The sequence below is a fragment of the Silene latifolia genome, chromosome 11 (genome assembly GCF_048544455.1).
Source record: "Silene latifolia isolate original U9 population chromosome 11, ASM4854445v1, whole genome shotgun sequence".
Lineage (NCBI taxonomy): Eukaryota > Viridiplantae > Streptophyta > Magnoliopsida > Caryophyllales > Caryophyllaceae > Silene > Silene latifolia.
The window spans coordinates 66,333,996-66,349,265 of NC_133536.1; the positions used below are offsets into that span (position 1 = coordinate 66,333,996).

At 39.0% G+C, this 15,270-nt stretch overlaps 1 non-coding gene across 1 annotated transcript; it reads right to left on the minus strand.

Moving 5' to 3' along the window:
- Nucleotides 1-630: 630 nt before the first annotated feature.
- On the minus strand, nt 631-737 carry LOC141616081 (small nucleolar RNA R71). Its single transcript, XR_012530455.1, has one exon. It is a non-coding gene; the product is annotated as a small nucleolar RNA R71 (small nucleolar RNA).
- Between the last annotated feature and the right edge of the window lie 14,533 nt (nt 738-15,270).

Sequence of the window (15,270 nt, forward strand, 5' to 3'; positions counted from 1 at the left end):
GTTCCTTAAACTTTTCTCATATTCTACTTGTAGTTTCTTCTTATGCGCAGGTCACAGGGTGGCGAATTACTACCATTCAATCCTGAGATTGAGAAGACTTTGCGTGAGTTGAGACGATCATCTAGAGTATTGCCGACAGAGGAAGAGCTGAGTACTCTGTCCAGTTACTACGAGAACGCTTTATTTGAGGAGGATCCCCCTTCATCTCCTGTTTCCACGTCTTCAGCTGAGACCGTCACATCTCCAGACATGGCTGAAGAAGCGAGTATAGCTAGTCACTCTGAGCCGACAGCTGAGAATCTCTATAAAGGATTCGCATTACCAGGGACGGATAGAAAATTCGAGCCAAAGCCGTCCTACATCAACTTGGTTAAGAGAAACCAATTCGGGGGAGCTGCAAATGAAGATGCAGCCAAACACATGGAGACATTCATTGATTATTGCTGTTCCATACCCCCACCAACCGGTATGACCCAGGACCAGGTAAAGGAGACAATGTTCATATTCTCTCTTCGTGATGCTGCAAGGGAGTGGTACCGAGACCTGGATCGAGCTGCTAATGGGATCACTGATTGGAAGTCGCTGGCCTTGGCATTCTACAAGAAATATTTCTCTGCCTCGAAGACAAATGCCATTAGAGCTCAGATCACGAGCTTTAAACAGGGTCCTGATGACAATTTTCATGAGGCATGGGTCCGTTTCAAGAAGTTGGTGCGAACTATTCCGCACCATGGGTTCGAAAAATGGAGCCTATGCAATCAATTTTATAATGGGCTCTATGACGATCAGAGGGCTATCCTGGATGCGGCAGCTAATGGCAGATTCCAGGAGAACGTTGGAGAGACTAAGGGGTGGAAAATTATTGATGATTTGGCCACCCATAAAGCTGAGTATGGAAATTCCAGGGGAAATCAAAGGAGAAGTGCTGAATCCCCTTCTGTAGCTGCATTAGAGGCCCGTACGGCGAGATTTGATAAGTACGAGTTGGGAGGAGCTTCGAAAGGAGGGATCTATCAAGTGAATGCTGTGTCAGACGGTCCTTTCATTTGTAAAAGATGTGGAGGAGAGGGACATGTTTCAGACCATTGTCCTAATCCCTATGAGTCTTGTGCTGCCTTTCAAAATTATAGGCAGACAAACACTTATTTTGAGCCGAATGTCCATCCGAATTTGAGGTGGAGCAGCCAAAATGTCCTAAATCTGACTCCACCTCCACAGCAGCAGCAACAGCAGAATTATGTGCCCCCTCATAAGCAGCAGCAGCCATATCAAAAGCCTCCGTATGTCCCTCAGCAGCAACAACAATCCCAAAGTTCTGATTTTAATGAGTTGAAAAATTTGTTGCTGAAAGAGTCTCAAGCTAGAGAGGCCGGGATGAAAATGTTGGAGAGCCAAATTGCTCAATTGGTAAGCAAGAATACAACTCGAGCTCCGGGATATTTACCGACGCAGACGGATCAAAAGGAGACCCTTAATGCAATTACTTTGAGGAGTGGGTCCACCCTTGATGGGCCCGCTATGGTTGAGGATGTCACTGAAAAAGATGAGGCGGAACCAAGTAAGAAAAAGGTCGTAACGAATAATAGCAAGAAAAAGACGTCTACCAGGTATGTCAGTCGATCGACCGACATACCCACTCGATCGACCAGTCCGCGAGATACAGTAGCTTCTGGTCCTGTAGAAGTCAGTCGATCGACTGACATGCATGGTCGATCGACTGACAACGCTGCTGATGGAGAGTCTTTTCGTCCTCCAATGCCAAATAACTTGAGGGACCACTTGTTTCGGGGTACGACTACTCCGAAAATATTGAGGTCAGACCCAAATGCTGATGGGTCTGTTCCGGTTCCGAAGTATGACCCGATGACGATTAATGGTTCATTTTTTAGACGGTCTGAAGAAGGGTCAAGCTACAACAAAGAGAAGGTAGTGGATTTTCAGCATAAGTCCACCGATGCCGGCATGAGAGACTTAGAGGAGAGGGCTAAGTTACTTCTTTCAGCCCCTTATCCAGAGAGATTGGTGCCGACGAAGGAACATGTATCATTTAATAAATTTGAGAATGTTATTCGTAGCTTAAACGTACAAGTTCCTTTTCTTGAGTTAGTTAATCAAGTGCCTGCTTACATGAAATTTATGAAGCAACTTTTGTCTAAAAAGAAGTCACTTGAAACTGTGCATTCTATCGCACTAACTGAGGAGTCATGTTCGTATTTGACCCACACTGCACCTCATAAGCTAGAAGACCCAGGTAGCTTTTCAGTCCCATGTAGTATTGGCACCTTTTCTATTGAGAAGGCCTTGTGCGACCTAGGAGCCAGTATTAGTGTAATGCCCTTGAGTCTTGCTAGGAAGTTGAAACTGACTAGGTTTGCAGTTACCAACATGAAAGTACAGATGGCTGATCGAACTGCGGTCCAGCCTATAGGAGTCTTAGAGGACATTCCTGTGCAAATAGGAAAGTTCTTTTTCCCTATTGACTTCGGTGTACTAGATATGCCCGAGGATGCTCACATACCTATCATATTGGGTAGACCATTTCTGCACACTGCTGGTGCAGTTATAGATGTTGGTTCAGGGACTTTGACCTTCAAAGTAGGAAAACACTCCATTGTCTTTGCCCAGACAGCTAAGAAGAAAGACCCCATGTGGCCAGTCACTTGTAATACGGTTTCTGAAAAGAAATCTTATTTTGTACTTCCTGATATGCCTGTCTTTATGCCTGTTTCTGCTATAACACCTCCGCCCCAGATTGGGAGCAAATTGGAGGAAGATTTTTCTGTTTTGGATATTGCAGGAGCTGGTTTGGGGAAGGAAGAGCCGCATGTTGCTCCAGCTGTGAAGGAGCCAATCATTCAAAGAGGCGGTTTAGGATGTCTTAGCTATGGCATAGATGAGGAGCCTGATGAGGAGCCAGTCAAAGTAAGGGAGTCCGACTTGGACTTTGATGAGCCAGAAGAGGTCATTGCTTGGGAAGATGTTGAAGCTGCTGATCCCTTGAGTTCTGCGGATGTTGGAGTTGAGAAGAATGCAGCTGAGGAGATGAGCACCGTAGAGGCTACTTCTTGTAGCCAGAAGCCGAGCAAGTGGGCCATTCCGTGACCGTTCTTGATCAACTATTAGTTGATTAAGACTTTCTTAAAAACATTCATTTTTATTGTTTTTGTTAGACTCTTTTTATTGCTTTTGTGTGCGTGAGACTTCGCGTTTTAATAAGTTTGCTTAGGATTTTAATACTTTAGACTGTTACTTTGGGTTTTGCGCAACTTTGGGCGCGTTATTATGTGCTTTTACAGGTATATAGACCATATTAGCTCAAGTTATTGAGCTAATTCGAAGAAATCGTAAAGTTAGAAAGACTATTCATCGATCGATCGGTCCGTATGGTCGATCGATCGGCCGCACAGTTCAGGAGCTTACATTTCGACATTATGGTCGATCGACTGGGTGAGGTGGTCGATCGACCGTTGCCCGCTGCTGTACCTGTTTTCGATCATTCCCCTGCTGTGTTTGGTCGATTTGCGGACTTGAGGGAGTCTTTTCTCCACTCTTTTCTCCGACTCATTTCCGTTTTCTTCCGATTTCCTTATTTTTGCACATAATTACCGCTTCAACTTTGCTTTCTCGGAATTACGCGTGGTTTTGTTTGTCTTTTCAAGTACTTATTGGTAGCACTGCTGGCTACTGAAACCTCCTAGCTCACGCTGGTTTGGGGAGGTTTCCTTTTGCTGCGCTTAAAGTCTTGTGAGTTTCCGAGTTCCTCTTCATGTCTTATTTAATTAATTTCACGCAAATTCCCATTTCCTTTTTATTTCATTACATGATTTTGCACAATGGGGACATTGTGTGATTTGGTTTGGGGAAGGGTTTTGCGTCGCATTCATATGTTTTATTGCATTTCCGTTTCATGTTTGTTGCATTTCAGTTTTGCATTGTTTATTTCATTTCATATATATACATCAAAAATCCAAAAAAAATTGAAAAATCTCAAAAATTTCAAAAAAATGCACGTTTATTTTAGCATATAGGTCGAGTCGGAACGGTAGTATTTCAATGATGACATTGCATTTTCATCCGTTTATGCCTAAGCCTTGCTTAATTGACATGTTATTAGTAGAATCATTTGCATAGTCTACGAGTTTTCGTTAATTCTTGCTGAACTTGAGATTCGACTTTGATTATTGGCAAACTACATCATTTTCTGAGTTTTAGAGCCTATAACTGGTGACATCTATGACCAGTTTATCTAGGATGTGAGTAGTTACTCCTTATGAGACATGTTACATTAATATGCATAAATATGAACTTAATCTGCTTAATACCTGTATGCATTCGGTTTGTGGTTTGTTGACACATGTGTAAGAGGTTTCCCTTATTCATTTTGCCCATAAGCTCCACACTGCCAAAAATAGCCTTTTTGTCCCGATAACTACATCCTACACTTAGCCTGCCCTTGTCAAGCTAGTAGTTTATGTTCTTGGGATTGTTACTTCGTTTTTGGTGGCATATGCTCATTTTGAGACGTTGTTGGGAAGATGAGACATAAAGGAAAGAAAGAAAGAAATAGAATTGAAAAAAAAGAGAAGAAAAATGATTCGAAAAAAAAGGAGAAACGCATGTGTACTGTAGAGGACGGTCGATCGACTGGCCTCATTGGTCGATCGATTGAAGCCCGAAAAGAAAAAAAAATCAAATCGCATAATTCAAAGTCTTTATTAAATGGCGATTTTTGCTCCCATGCTGTATTTGTATCTTATGGGGAGTTGTTTGATTAATTATTATGGAGATTGTGAGATTTGTGCTTGATAATTAGTACCGTTCGATTGAATTCTTGAGCAAGAAGTTGGATGTTGTTATTAATTTGGTTCCCTTAGTTACTAGCTTGGCTCTTAACTCTGTTTTTATCCAAATTTATCTTAGCCTCTTCTTACCCATTACCTCACATATCCATATTTACCTCGGCATGTGTCATGGTCATCTGTTTGGTTGGAATGCATATGTATGGTTGTAGAGATTATTTTCATATTAGACTGCAGGCATGTTCTTATAGGTCGTAGTTAGGTGAGTGTCACTACAAAATGAATTCTTTTTATCTTTACATTATTCACCTGTGCTTATGTGTGATATGAGCTACCCGTGAGAGTCCGATTTGATAAGTCTCTACAGTTGACGGTTCAGCAGTTTTTAACGACTTCATAACTCGTTTGCATGATTCACATTTCTAATTGATTGTTAGTTGTTGCATTAAATTGGTTTAGGCTATTCGGTTTGCATTTCACTCTGAGATTGAACTCGTACCATTAGGTTTTAGGATCGAGTCTTGTTCTTGCTTGGGGACAAGCAAGGGTTTGGTTTGGGGAAGTTTGATGCGTGTCATTTATATGATGTTTTACACACCATTTTACACGCATTTCAGAGCTCATTTATGTAGTTTATGCTACTATTCTCCCTATTTCCGTCTACTTTCGTATTTTTATGTAATATTGCAGATTTATGCGGAAATGAGTAGAAATTGAGCTAAATCCGTCCCCGAGTATCTTGCATTGCATTTGACATGGAGTGTTTACTCGAGAAACGAGCTTGGTGCGCATTTCGAGGCTTGAAAGACAACTTTATGAAGAATTAGAGGCCAAGTACCAGCTACTCCAGTCGATCGACTGACCTCCATAGTCGATCGACCAACGCACGACTTAGAGGAGCTACTGTTCAGCATAGTTCAGTCGATCGACCGGCTGATATGGTCGATCGACCAAACCGTTAATTCTGACGTGAATCAATAGAACGAGATTTCCAAAGCCCATTGTATATTAGGTTTAGGAATTAGTGTTACGCGATATTCTATATAACGTAACTTAGGTTTTCAGAATAATCATCAAGCTTTAGTCCAGTTTTATTCATCAAGTTCTTAAAAATACAATTCAATAGTCAATAGTTTGTTCTTTCATTAATAAAGTTTCGTTTCGCATTCGGTTTTGATCTTTCTCTGCAATTCCTTTCACGGTATTCTTCTGTTCTTATATTCAGATTATTGTTTATTTCGTTCGTAGTATAGAATTGCTAGGTTAGATCTCCCGAAGCCAAATTATTGTTTTATGTTAATTGCTCGTTTAATTAATTTAAGTATGAATTCGAGTGTTTTAATTGTTAAGTGTATTACTGTCATTATTTCTAGTATGAGTAGCTAAATACCTCGTGCTAGGATGTAGGGAATCTGTAGAAGTAGGCGGCATTAGAATAGTACGACCTAAATCGCGTCATGGTCGATCGACTGGGTTCCCTGGTCGATCGACTGGCCACGTGAGTTCAGCTTCGTTTTAATTAATTTAATTGCTATGTTTGACGAATCGAGTGCACGCGACTAGTTGAATGCCTAGGAATTGACCGACCCAATAAATATCGAAAGATAGGGAAGGGAGATAGCCTACCTAATTAAGACGACTAGATTAATGAGATCGAAAGATGAGTTAATTTAGCCTTTTTAGTCACTTTTCAGGACGAAAGTTAGTATTAGCGATATTAAGGACCTGTAGCGAGATCGAAAGATGCTACCTGTAAGAATGGACCGAGAGGACTTCTTATTTTCCCGCCTCACGTGTTTGTTTTAGACCTACCTAGTATACTGCCGCCGAAACTATAGTGAACCGACCATCTTAGCACCCCTTTTAATATTTGTTTTCATCCGTTTATTTAGTTTACTTTTCTTTTACTTCCTTTTGCTATAGAACAAATCAAATCAAACCCCCCTCACATTTGTTACCTTAGGCTAGAATTAGACAACTAATAATTTCATCGCCTCCCTGTGGTTCGACCCTGACTGCCACTAGCTATAGTAGTAGTTTGGACTATAAATATTATCTTTGGTGCACACAACGACAGGCATCAGTTCCAGTTGCTAAAACAAACCGCTTTATGATGAGTAAACAACCTCTACCCGGTTTCACGACAGCGTCGATGAAAGAAGACCAAACAAGTGCCGAAGAGTCGACAAAGGGAAGATTCGATCCAAATGCTTACAAGCTCATGTCGAAGTCCGGGTACGATTTTAAAAATCCAACTCCATTAGGGAACGTGATTGAAGTCACTCCGTATGGTTTGAATCAAACACAAAAAAAGTTGCATCAACAAGGCAACATGCTTGAAATCGGAAAGGTTGGTATCGGCTTTTCGCCTCCTGAGCCCGTTAAAATTTCTACATGGCGTAAGGCAAAGCAAGCTTCATCACAATATATAGCTTCAGATCTCGCGGAAAGTGAAGGCGAGAACACTGAAATGCTTCTGCAAAGGTCTGTTTTTGACAAACTAGGTCCACCAACTTCTACTCCTCACTCATCCGTATTCAATAGGTTGGGATAAAGAGAAGAGACCGTCCGCGTGCAGTTAAAATCAGGTCCTTAAAAACAAAGGCCAAGTGCGTCGGTGTTCACTCACATTGGAAGAAATGAGGTAAAGAAATCAATCTTCAGTCGCATTGGTAACTCTAAGGTGCAGAAGAGGCGTCGAAAAAACAGAAGAAGTCCTCGAAAACAAAAGTTGCCATTGACCTCAGCAAAGATATCCACAATGTAATTCCCTCTCAAATGAAACGTCATCATGAAGTGGAAATAACTATGGATAAGTCATTGAAAGTAAAAGGACGTACCATCATCTTCACAAATCCGCAAGATGAGTCGAGTCAAAGGAAAATCGCTTGGGATTTTGTCTCGTCTAACCATGTGACGGCACAACAATGCCCAGATTCAAAAGATGCAATAGAGGTTGGTGAAATTCCGAAAAATCTTGAAGACGGTGTCCAAGCGACGGTTGATGACGTGAAAGAAATCAACCTAGGCACAACCGAGGAGCCTCGACCCGTCTATGTAAGTTCCCTTCTGACGGATCAAGAGAAAACGAAATATGTCGAGCTTCTATCATAATATAAAGATGTGTTTCCCTGGAGCTATCAAGAAATGCCCGGCCTGAGTCCTAAAATCGCAGTTCATCGACTTGCAATAAGGAAAGGCATTTCTCCAAAGAAGCAACCACGAAGACGATTTCGGCCAGAAATGTTGCCAGAAATTGAAGCGGAGGAAAACAAATTGATCGATGCAGGGTTTATTCGGAAGGTCGAGTATCCGACATGGATTTCTAACATTGTCCCGGTGAGAAAGAAAAATGGACAACTCCGTATTTGTGTCGACTTTCGAGATTTGAATGAAGCCTGTCCAAAGGATGATTTCCCGCTTCCAGTTACGGAGATCATGATTGATGCCACGACCGCGCATGAAGCATTGTCATTCATGGATTGTACCGCTGGGTATAATCAAATCCAAATGGCACTAGAAGATGAAGAAGCCACTGGGTTTCGAACACCAAAGGGCATATTTTCCTATAAGGTAATGCCCTTTGGGTTGAAGAATGCGGGAGCCATGTATCAGTGAGCTATGTGGAAATTTTTTGATAATATGCTGCATGACATTGTTGAGTGTTACGTCGATGATCTTGTTGTCAAATCCAAGAAGAGGGTCGATCATGTCAAAGATCTTCGAACGGTTTTTGAGAGACTACGAAAGTGCAAGCTCAAGATGAATCTTTTAAAGTGCACTTTTGGTGTTAGCTCGGGCAAGTTTTTGGGTTTCATCGTACGTCACCGAGGAATTGAGATAGATCAATCCAAAATCAAGGCAATAAAAGACATGCCTGAACCGTCTACACTTAAATATCTTCGAAGTCTTCAAGGGCGTTTAGCTTACACACGCCGATTCATTTCCAATTTGGCAGGATGATGTCACCCGTTTAGTCATCTAATGAAAAAAGGTGCTCCTTTCGAATGGGACTGTTGGAAAGTTTTCGATGACATCAAGCAGTATTTGTCAAGTCCTCCAGTCTTAGGAGCGTCAATTCCAGGGAAGTCGATCATTCTGTACATATCGGCCCAAGAACACTCCATGGGGGCATTATGTGCTCAAGAGAATGAAGACGGTAAAGAAAGAGCCCTATACTATTTGAGTCGCACACTTGTTGGAGCCGAATTGAAATATTCGCCCATTGAGAAGATGTGTCTAGCTCTCATCTTCGCCATCCGGAAGTTGTATCATTACTTTCAAGCTCACACCATCCACGTCATTTCTAAAGCTGATCCGATCAAGTACATTCTGTCAAGGTCAGTGCTCTCGAGACGACTCACCAAATGGGCCGTCATTACAACAAATCCCTTGTGTTCTCGACGCTTTTTTAGGCTTTTCTCGACGCTTAAAAGCGTCGGCAATTTTTTCCCGACGCTTTTTAAAGCGTGGTGTTTTGGGCCGTCAGGAATTTATGACGCTTTTTAGTGTCAGCCATGTCGACGCTTTTTTGTGTCACGAGCATCGACGCTTTTTAGCATCAGGGTTTCTCTACACTTTTTTGCGTAGAAATTCAGATATTTCTCGACGCTTTTTCCTGCCACTAGGAAAATTCACTACGACTACTGTTTTCATCACTACATACTACGATTGAATTAAAGATTGTATAGACAACATTAATTTGACTAGTAGTATATATACAAAACAAAATTTTATACCATAAAATTGCATTATCAAATAATTAAAAATGCATGCATACAAAATTCTAATTAAAGAAGTATTGTAATTATTTCATCCGAACAATACAAATCAGAAAAAATATCGTTATTACTGTTTTCACGCAAAAAATAATAAAATGCGCCCAAAATATTAAATCCAAGCCAAGGTGCGACTAATCTACTCCCAAAAGTGAACTCGAGATTTGCTCCTTTCATCTCATGTAGCGCCGCCATTTGTTGAGTTTGATATCTACATGATATGCAAGGAAACCAAATATCATTAAGTAGTCAAGCAAGTGATACCAATAACTAAAAGCTGAAATCACAATATTGCTTAAGAAACCATAAAAGTATAACTATAAAATATACTCCCTATCCTTCCCAAACTAACAAAAATAAATCAATATATGCAAACAAAACCGGTTTTCCACAGCAAACATCATTAACAATACATTGGAGATACATTCTGGCTTTGAACCATCTCTATAGGTGCAAGTAATGGGACTATGACTATTCTGAGCTGGTAAAGCTCAAACTTAATTGAATTAAGTCACTTTATACCAAACTAAATTCTACCACCGCATTACTTCACCGCCCCACACTACCACTGAACCATAGAGTATCAGTGCCACCACTTTAACCTCCTCAATTTACCTAACACATTACCTCTTGTAAACCAATAAAAGTTACACATGCTGGAAAATCAAAACTTTTGATTTTCAATAGTCAGAACCAATGGCTTCAAATATTCTATTCCAACTACTAACACATCACACATGCCATAGCCAATTACTTATTCAATACATACAATTGAGTTTCAAGAGAGCTTAGCTAAGTTCTACTTCATGTACACCGAAATTTTCAATGCTATTAGATTCTTAGCTTAGAAGCCCTCCTAGAATAGAGTATAAATAATGCAGCCAATTTGTCAAAGTTGATCAAGTCATATGAATAATCAATTTCTCAATAGTCAGAACCAATGGCTTCAAATATTCTAGTCCAACTACTAACACATCACACATGCCATAACCAATTATGTATTCAATACATACAATTGAGTTTCAAGAGAGCTTAGCTAAGTTCCACTTCATGTACACCTAAATTTTCAACGCTATTAGATTCTTAGCTTAGAAGCCCTCCTTAAAATAATTTAGCAGCCTCAACCTTATTAATGGATGTATTTTTGACCACAGATGGCATAAAAAGGCAGCCAATTTGTAGATTTTGTGGGTGAAATTTTGAAAAGGGATGTTTATTGGGGTTTGTTTGATGATGTATTGATGTTCGTACTAATAACCGTAAATTTAAAGACAACATAAACATAAAAATACCTGTGAATTCAAGGTTGATTTTACAAGCTCAGCTATCTCGGGCGGCGACATTCCTAAACTCATACCTTTTAAGATTTTAAACAAAATGATATTGGTCTCATTCAATTTGGTTTGCAGCTCCTTTTTGTCCCTAGTCAAACTTAGTACTGCCTCTTCCATATTTTGCATCTTTTCCATATTTTGGAGTGCTATAGTACTACTACCTCCCGATTTAAAACCCTCGTTTCTTAAGATACCATGCACCCCATATACATCACTTCCTTTCACACCGAAACCATAGCCTAAAGGGCGTTTAGGGATATCGTCCCCATACATTAGTTTGCTGAAAGCTTCATTTTGGATTTGCACTTTGGGCTTGGTAGGATTTGTCGCAAGTTCAGATTGAATATAAGCATCAGCATCCAACTGCACACATAAAAAAAACGCTTAGTATGTGACAATTTACAAGAAAATTTAGAGTACGACAAACATTTTTTTATATATGTGTACCACAAATTCTTCCGTCACTGTATCTTTCACATAAGACCCATCTTTCCTCTTATGAGTTTGCTTGAAAACCTCCAATTCAGTTGGTTCTCTTTTGTTCTTTTCTTCCTGTTAATCATCACCACAACATCACCACATAAGTACTAAGCTTCTACCTAAGCTTATATTAAATTCTAACCCATTAAGAATAAATGCAAAGATAGTAGTATAATCATCGATAAAGGATAGAATATTTACCAACTCTGCCCGTATATTAGCATAGCTTGTTGACCCAGTGGTGTGAACATGATTTTGTGATGCACGTGCCTCTTTTCCGCATTCGGCATATTTCTGTATTAAATAAAATAGACATTATTTCAATGCATATGAATGGTGCTAAATTAAAAGAGTAGTAGTCATTGTGAGTAGATGCATTCTATGTCAAAAGGCTGGAGAAACTTGCCAACATCCGATCTTTTTCTCTGAATGATGTGTTACGCATGATGTGTTATTTAAGCAGCATAATTAAACTGAAAGTGGCACTGACATAAGAAAACTAGTGCATATAATGAAGGCAAATATTTAATCTTTGGACAAATACCTTTCCCTTATCAGAATACCAATAATCCACTAAATGATACCAACTATCACGAGGGATCCCTTCTGGTACAGATTGATAGATTTCTTCTCTAGTTTTTGTCTTGGGTTTAAAAAAGTCTTCTTCAAGTCATGTCTATATTGTCTCACACTGTTGCCTACACGCTTCAGAATACCTTTGTCATAGCCATCACCATCGGGAATAACAAAATGCTCCTAGAAAAAAAAAACATAATAAATGGTATCTAAGCAAAAAATCATGAGTTCGCGCATCCTACTGAAAATGACACCTGTATTATCCCACATTACGCATGAATGCATAAGACGTAACATAAATTCATTATCATATAAAACTTAACATCATATAAACCTTAACATTCACTCATAATATGAAATTATCACACAAATAGCATCCTAACAACTTCTCATATAGCAAAATCCAATCAATTAACCAATCATTTAACGGCCATAAGGTACGCAGTAGAAAAATAATAGCACGAGGTAACAGAAATGCAGTAGTGTCACATGATGTGTAGTGAGTGGTGGTCAAATTTGGTGATTGGAAGCGAGATGGTGGTTAATTGGTGAAAAAAAGGTGAAACTTGATGGCGTTAATGAAGGTGGTGGTTCTAAGGTTGAATTGGTCGTTGTTTCTGGGTAGCAACGGTGGTGGCCGAATCAGGGTGATGTGTTTGTGATGCATTCATGCGTAATGTGGGATGAAGATGATTAACAACTAACTTAAACCAAAAAACACTTAGAACCATCACATCCCACCATAAATAACCCAATTTAACCCAAAACCACCACCAACCATACCTCATAAGAACTGCCAATGACACCTCACCATCACTGGCACTCCTACATCCCCAACTTCACCCTTTCCTATCAACTCTTAAATGTTTTTGAAACTTTTAACTAAAAATTCCGAAAATTTCATCCTCCACCCCTGGGTATCTCTTATACGGGGTGAGGGGGATGAAAATTTCATCCTCCACCCCTTGTTATCAAGTTATCAACAACATACCCGAATACACTTAACCATATCAACTTTGAACTTCTGAGGCACATGGTGCCAATTTGTATCTCCAATTGGACAAAATGCTTCCTTCCGAGCCATATCACCAATTTGGACCAGTTTACAGGGTACTACTAAATCAAATATTTTTGACTAAATCAAATACTTTCTGAGCTCTCAGGCAAAATGCCCAAGTACTGAAAAATTGACGGAACTGATGATACTTAGGCTTAGAGGAAACAAGTTTAATGGTCATCTTCCTACGCTGCTATGCTCCTTCCCTCAGCTCCAAATTTTCAAATCGCATTATTATTAGGTATTTAAGTTCTAAAATTCCATTTTAATTTCTCTAGCATTCTCGTAGATAGTGAAGGTCAGTTTACATACTTGAGCCAAAATTTGCAATACCAAAGCATAAAAACACCAAATAAAATAGAAGCGTTCATAAAGTTTTGATTTCCTTAGCATACCATTTTTTTCAGGATTATGGAAAACTGAGCCTTAATATGTGGTATTAAACAGACAAATACCATGAACATGGATTATGTGTGTGCCACAACGTCACTTGTTTCTTCATTCATCTATGACCAACAGCATATCCTATATCCCTCAATTTCAACTGGGATTAGTAATTGAGAAAGATGGACAATAGGTGAATTAGGTTTTGATTACCTAATTAATTGGGATTTTTTGGGAAAAAATGAATTGAGTAGCAGATGGATTAGGTCGACAACTGATGAGGAAGGAGATGACTGACAAAATTAGGGAAAAATTTTGGGGAATTAATAAGATGGATAGGTGTGTATTGTGTAAGGTTTGAAAAATAAAATCAAGGAAGAAACTAAATTAGTTTCTGATTTTTTTTTTTACCATAAGATGAAAGGTAAGAAACTGAATAATTGTTGATATAGAAAAATAAATATTTGGATGAATAATATAAAAATATGAGCACATAAGTAGAGTTATGGAAGAAGATGATGGATATTGATGGGTAAAGAAGATGAAGATTGTTGGATGAACAAGATAAAATGGATAGAAGTTAGTTTAAACGGAAAACTTAACAGATAGTACTACTTGGGTTACAACATAAAATAAGTAAGAGACTTAAGGGGCATAACTGATGATTGAAAAAATTTAGAGGTACTGTGTAGAAATTGAAAAAATTTAGGGGTACCATGTAAAATTTCCCATTTTTTAGAGCGTTAAGCGGTTTTTTCAATAAAAATTATTATTATATCATTAAAATGGATATTTGGAGGAAAAATGGGCTGATGCTTTGTCGACCATAAAGCCTTGACATTGCAAGGGATTTGTCAGTTTATCAGAGATCAGCAATATAGAATGCAATCTTAGAGAAGTGTATGATCAGGTTTAGTAGTTTATTAGAGATCAACAATACACAATGCAATAACAGCAATTCAATGTGACATCACCAAGGATGAAGGATCTAAACTTTTGCATTCATAATGTCACGGAAGAGAGGGATATGTATATGGTATACGACTACACGCAATCATAAAGGGATTAGTAAGATCACAGGAATAGGAGGATTTGACAGGAATGACAATAGAAAGATTAATTTTCGTTCTACTAGCGTAAAGATTGAACGTCACTACTGTATCCATTTTCATTCATTTTCATTTTCCTTCTTTCTCCATTACCCTCCCCTTTCCTCTTACTTAAGTATGAGCAAACAAATGATTGATGAGACAAAGAGAAATTTTTTGGCAAAATGGGGTTATTTGGCAAAGTAATTTGAATTTCGGGGTTGGTTTTAAACTATTTGGGATTAATGGGTCCAAGTCATCAATTTTAGTTTTTTTTTCACTTTTGAGCAAAACCGCTGACTTAACCAACGGCTTCATCTTTGTAAATGTGGCAAATTTTTCCCCCAAAATCCAGACTTCATCCCTGTAAAAAAAACGCAGATCTTCTTACTCTAGCATTTACCCTACTTTTCCCCCAAAATCTCTAGTAAAACCCAAACCCTAACTATCCGAAAAACAACAATTATCATCTAATTTTTACCAAATCTCAATCAATTACTTCTCTATCAACCTAAATTCATCCTAAATTCATTTAAAGGTATCAATTTGCTTGTGTTTCGTTTGGGATTCAATGGATTGTGCAATGGTTTGTGCAACTTTTGTGTAATCTGGAATGATATGGATTGTATAAGGTGAGGAATTACATGTAATTTGGAATGGATTGTGTATTGTGACTTGCACTAGGCAGGGAAGGAAGCAATACAGAAATGGCAGAAATCTGGGGAGGAGGTGAAGCCGCTGGTTAAGTCAGCGGTTTTGCCCAAAACTGAAAAA